Source organism: Ruditapes philippinarum, unplaced genomic scaffold, assembly GCF_026571515.1.
Source record: "Ruditapes philippinarum isolate M1 unplaced genomic scaffold, ASM2657151v2 ctg205_1_1_1_1, whole genome shotgun sequence".
NCBI classification, from domain to species: Eukaryota; Metazoa; Mollusca; class Bivalvia; order Venerida; family Veneridae; genus Ruditapes; species Ruditapes philippinarum.
In genome coordinates this window covers 222,416-228,802 of record NW_026856740.1, presented here as the reverse complement: position 1 = coordinate 228,802, position 6,387 = coordinate 222,416, and positions in this window count along the sequence as shown.

The following is a 6,387-nucleotide window of genomic DNA, read 5'->3' as shown; positions in this document are numbered from 1 at the left end:
GACCCCTTTTTTTTGCCCCCTGGGTAAACAATGAAATGACCAGCTCCCCCATTTTGGACAGCGGCAGTCGCTGAGCCATCTGTATATACATGGGTCCAGATCTCTTGTGGGAAGTCCTCATGTATCATAGCTTGTGGTCATCTCGTCCTGTTCCCCGGATGATAATTTGTATGTGTGACAGGTCATGTTTCCATGGCTCTGATAGGTCCTTCCTACCGAGAGGAGTGATTGCTGGTCCAAGTCTAGGGCTGTATGTTTTGACTAGTTGCTTGGATTCATGTATAAAGCTGCTCCTTCTAAGACGATTCTTTGTTAGACCATACAGTTGTTTTTCATGGGATGGTCTGGCAGGTACTGGTATTTCGCCACTTGTATCATTATTTTTTTCTCTTCTGTGACCAAGTGGTGGAATAGCGGTGAGATCTTCCATAGCTTTTATTGGAGTGGATTTTAATTGCTCCAGTGATCACCCGCAAAGCTTGGTTTTGGACCTTTTTCAAGCACTTGCTGGTTTGTCTTGGGCATATGTCATCCATGCTAAGGATCCATACTCCAGTGGGGTCTTATAGTGCCTTTATATACTGTTTTTAGTATGTCCTGACTGGCTCCCAAGGTGGTTCCTGCAAGTTTTCGGAGGATGGCTAGCTTCTTCCGTGCTTTGCTTTCAGCTTGTGCTATATGAGCCTTCCATGTAAGCCGTTTGTCAAAGGTCACTCCGAGGTAGTTAGCGTCTTCAGCTTCTGCTAATAGTGGTGTTGCTAACGCGTATGGGACCTGCTTTTCTGTTGTGGGTGACAGCGGTGAACAGGGTTGTGCAGGATTTCATTGTATTCACTTGGACACAACAGTCATTTGCCAATGCTATTTAGTTGATCTGCAGCTTGTTGCATTCTGTATCCCGCTTTTGTGGCATGTTTCTCTGAGCCCAAAAAGCAAAGTTATCTGCGTAAGGGCGTTTTGTTTCCCTCTTGGTGGTCAGTACCAGGTCATTTTGAAGAGGAAAAAAGTTTAGGGGTGATAGAATTTCCCCCTTTGTGGCACCCCATCCCTTTGGGTAAAAATTTTTTTGGGTGGTTGCCCATCTACATGTTTTGCTCTTCTGTTGAAACGGTAAGACTTGAGAATGAAATTTTCCTTGTCCCCATTTTCCCAGATTTTCAAAAGGAACCCATTTTTCCAACATTGTCAAAAGGTCCCGGGGAGATCTACCCAAATAACGATGGGGCCCTTTCTTCTCCTGAAAAAACCCCCTTCCCCCCCCTTTTTGGGGCGGAAAGTTTATTTTTGGTCCCCTTTGAGCGGAACTGCCAAAAGTCAGTTTGTTGGTGTGCCAGTAAATTGTTGGTCTCTAGATACAACTTCACTCGCTTGTTATAAACCCTTTCCATGGTCTTGCCAACAGCGCTGGTCAAGCTTATTGGAAGGTAGCTTTAAGGCTTCTTGCGATCCTTCCCGTGTTTGGGGATGGGGATCATGATTGCTTCTCTCTACATCTATGGGAGGTTGCCTTCTTTCCAGCTGAGGTTGAAGATGTCAAGAAGGGTATTGGTTGCAAACGAGCCCAGATGGGTGAGCATTTCATTTGTAATGCCATCTGGTCCTGGTGAATTCCTGGCTTTGAGCTGCATGAGAGCTGCCTGTAGCTCATAGATAGTGAGGTCTTTCTCCATAGGTTCTACATCTGAGGTGTTTCTTCTCCTCTCTCTGTTGTTCTCAGCTGATGGGGATGTTGCTTACGCCCATAATATAAATGTTATAGATTGCCCATCATATAAATGTTTCAGATTGCCCATAATATAAATGTTTGAGATTGCCCATCATATAAATGTTATAGATTGGCCATCATATAAATGTTTCAGATTGCCCATAATATAAATGTTATAGATTGCCCATAATATAAATGTTTTAGATTGGCCATCACATAAATGTTTCAGATTGGCTATCATATTAATGTTATAGATTGACCATAATATAAATGTTTCAGATTGCCCATCATATAAATGTTGAAATGGCCCTGTCGGTCTTTCTTAGATTCAAGCATGTCGTCTCAAGTTCAAAGGAAATGCAAATTACATGAGTTGTGATATATGCAGCGGCTAAACTAAATAGTAGATGCTTTGTAATGTCATGGACAGTGATGGAAGTGTACGGGGAAGCTTTCTGGAGCCTTGCTTCCGACGGTCTCTATAAAATTTTGCCTTTCAAACAGAGTGGGGAGGGGTGTAGTGATTATGGGTGTAGGTTATTTCCAACAGACTTTTTGTTAGGTTAACCCTTTAGCGATGTGGATACAGTCATGTAAAAGAAAGAGCATCGAAACACGAGGCTATTTGATTTGTACGAGGGGGCTTAGCCCCTGAGTATTAATCAGATTGGCAAGTGTTTTGATGTTCTTTCGTTTGTACCATAGTCAAACATAAAAACACGTTCCCTGTTGTCACAATATAAAACCCGAGAAATAAGTAACCAATCATCGAGCATCTGAATGTTATGATAATGATATTTCTATCGCTTTCCCTTTCTCTGCCGTCTCAATAAGTAAACCCCCAGCAAAAATTAACCAATCAATGGGCATGCTCTGGAGTGCGGGTAACTAAAACTTGCACACCAGTTAACGCACTGTTAATGTATATGTATACGATTTAACTCTTGACACATTTTCAACAGAAAGGTCCCCAAACTATATGATACAAGACACCAATTGTATTAATGCATATCGTCTTTAAAAGCTTTTCTAAAAACAGTATGCCTCCAGATTCATGCTAATGTCATGAAACTTTTGAAAAAGTATTTAAAAGTGCGTATAAATTATTGTGTAAATATAAGTGAAAGAAAGTAATGTGCACATTGCTAATAAACGGCACTTATAATCCACGTAAGTCACGGAAAAGAGGTAAACATGTGCAATATAAGCACTTATTGCGTCAAGTCAAGCAGTAAAAATATGGTGATAAATACTGCAAAATCAGTCATAAATCGCACATAACATGTAAATAATTATTTAAATCTTTATTTATTTTTACTTTTCTCACAAGTTCTGTTTTTTCACACTTATAGGTTAACTGGTTTCGGTATATAAATATATATGCATACTGATCACATGATATCGAAGATTATGTTAATTTGATTCGAATCAGAAACTATAAATGTTATAGATTGTCCATCGTATAAATGTTATAGATTGCCCATCATATAAATGTTATAGATTGCCAATCATATAAATGTTAAAGATTGCCCATCATATAAATGTTATAGATTGCCAATCATATAAATGTTAAAGATTGCCCATCATATAAATATTATAGATTGACCATCATATAAATGTTACAGATTGACCATCATATAAATGTTAAAGATTGGCCATCATATAAATGTTATAGATGGCCCATCATATAAAAGTTATAGATTGCCCATCATATAAATGTTACAGATAGCCCATCATATAAATGTTACAGATTGGTCATCATATAAATGTTATAGATTGACCATCGTATAAATGTTGTACACTGGACATCATATCAATGTTATTCATAAAGTTGATCCGTGCATTTGCGATATTGAAAGAGTTAAAATCGTGAATTCACGAAGTTGAAATAGTGAATTCGAATTCGTGAAATTGAATTCGTGATTTCATGAAGTTGAAATCGTGAATTCATGAAGTTGAAATCGTGAATTCGTGAAGTTTAATTCGTGAAGTTGAAATCGTGAGTTCATGAAGTTGAAATCGTGAATTCGTGAAGTTGAAATCGTGAATTCGTGAAGTTGAAATCGTGAATTCGTGAAGTTGATATAGTGAATTCGTGAAGTTGAAATCGTGAATTCATGAATTTGAGATCGTGAATTCGTGAAGTTTAAATCGGGAATTCATGAACCTGAAATCCTGAATTCATGAAGCTGAAATCATGTATTCGTGAATCCGTATGTTAAACACGTGAATTCATAAAGTTGAATCGTGCATTTGCGATATTGAAATCGTGAATTCGTGAAGTTAAAGCTGCGGTCTCACTTACTTCCGGCAGAGTCCAGGACAAACCCGGTAAGTAAGTGGGATGATCTGGGACGACCCGGATGAAATAATTGTTGCGGTCTCACTTATCCCGGCAGCACTACGGTAATTCACAACTAACCACCCAGAATGCGCTCCGGACCATCCAGGCAGAGCCGCGATGAATGTAGGGTTCATGCCGGTGCTTCCCCGGCCCAGGTTGACCCAGGCAGAACCCCGGTCGATTCAGGCAGAGCCCAGGACGATCCAGGCAGAGCCCCGGTAGAATCTTGGTGGATTGAAAACGCGCGAAAATGACTACATTGATACATAATTTTTATTTAATATAATATCTATAGTTCAAGAACAGGAATTCATGATGATTTTCTGTACGCAAGACTGGATAGAAGGGAAATGGGAAGGGTTAAGTGCACCATCGCAAATTGTAGTGATTCTTTTGAAATGAACTCGGCTTTACCGAGACTCTACCGGGATCGGCCGTAGCTCCATCGTCATCCTCCGGGGCTCTGCCGGCATTCACCGGGCTCTGCCAGCATTCACCGGGGCTCTTCGTAGCTCTTCCGGCTATATCATACCCCGGAATATCCCCGGTTTGTGCCGGCAGAACTACGGTGCTTCCCCGGTGTGTAACCCCGGTCGTTCCCGGCAGAGCGAAGGATGAAGCCGGCAAAGCTATACTTCCCGGATCATCCCAGACGATCCCGGTGATATAAAATATTATATTCCATCCGGGGTCGAATGCCGGATGTTCCCGGATCATCCCGGACATTGCCGGTAGAGTTACGGATGTACTCCGGTTGTTCCCGGTCGTTCCCGGACTACCCCGGACGTCTACCGGGGCTCTGCCGGGATGTAAGAGACTGTAGTTAAAATTGTGAATTCATTAAGTTGAAAAAGTTGAAATCGGGAATTCATGAAGCTGAAATCTTGAATTCATGAAGCTGATATCGTGTTTTCGTGAATTCGTATGTTAAACACGTGAATTCTCGAAGTTAAAATTGTGCATTCATGACGATGAAATCGGGAATTCATGAAGTTGAAATGGCTCTACCGGTAGGTCTTTTGTAGTTTCTAGGATGTTTCTAAAGTTCAAAGGAAAGGTAAATTACACGAGTTGTGGTATATGCAGCGGCTAAACTAAACAGTTAATGTTTTGTAATGTCATGGGCAGGCTCTCTGGGGCATTTCATTCGACGGTCGCTGTAAAATTTGGCGTTTTAAAATAAGTGGGGAGGATTGTAGTGATTATGGGTATAGGCCATTTCCAACAACCTTGTAGTTGGGTTAACACTTTAGCGATGTGGATGAATGTCTGCCTTGAAATCGACAGGACCGGGGCTCAAATTTCGGTCAATGTGAAACATTACCTGAAATCCTAGCAGCAGACACAGGTACCAAGGCGGCGTATCTTCAACGTCATACAGCATGTGCTTGACGTCATCAACTTTGACGTCATCAGCATTTTTATTCCCTGTCCTATCCATTCTGGCAAAAACGTAGGGAAAAAACAAATAATTAATTTTTGTCAGTGCAGTAAGTTATAATTAACAAAATATTGGGGAAACTATACCAAAAAGCAACAATTTGCATGATTGATCCTCATTTACAGACAAGTGGCACATTTATATTTTCGTTCAGTATTTTATCAAATTTTAAAACATTTTAATGATCCATCACCCAAAAATTGGTAATAAGATGTACGCATATGAATTTACAAAGTAATAAAACTAAATATTTATATAAAATCCGGTATTAATCTGAAAATGTTTACGTTTTGGGAATGTTTTTATATACTCTTTATTTCCACTTTTCAGTGATTATAACATATATTACAAATTTATACATATACAAAATATAACAATATTATTATTCAATTACATGACAAGATGCATGTTTTACATAAGTACAAAAATGCATTATATACAAAATTTTATGAGATTTTACATGTAATATAATAACGTCAGATGTGAATTTAATACACTTTAATCTAAATATTGAAATTTAGAAAAGATCCTAAGAATGATAATGCAAAACAGACTGACATAGCATATTGTATTCAATAAAAGCTGGTCTCAGTTTTTTCTGTCGTTTATCTGTCGAAGTAAATTTTGGTTGCTTCATTCACAGTTATAATTATACTTGTATTATTTTTTTTCTGTTTTTTTTTTACCATTTAAACGCTTTCGATCCTATCGACAAAGACTCGAGAATACAATATGCAATTGATTTTAATGTTTTTAAATTAATTTTGTAAAACACATAATTAGTTTGTCATTTAAAGATTAAACTGAGTTAAAATTTTATATACATTGTTGTATATAAGTCATGAAGGTTATTGAAGGTGTAAGAAAATCATGATACAACGATTTAATTCGTCCCTT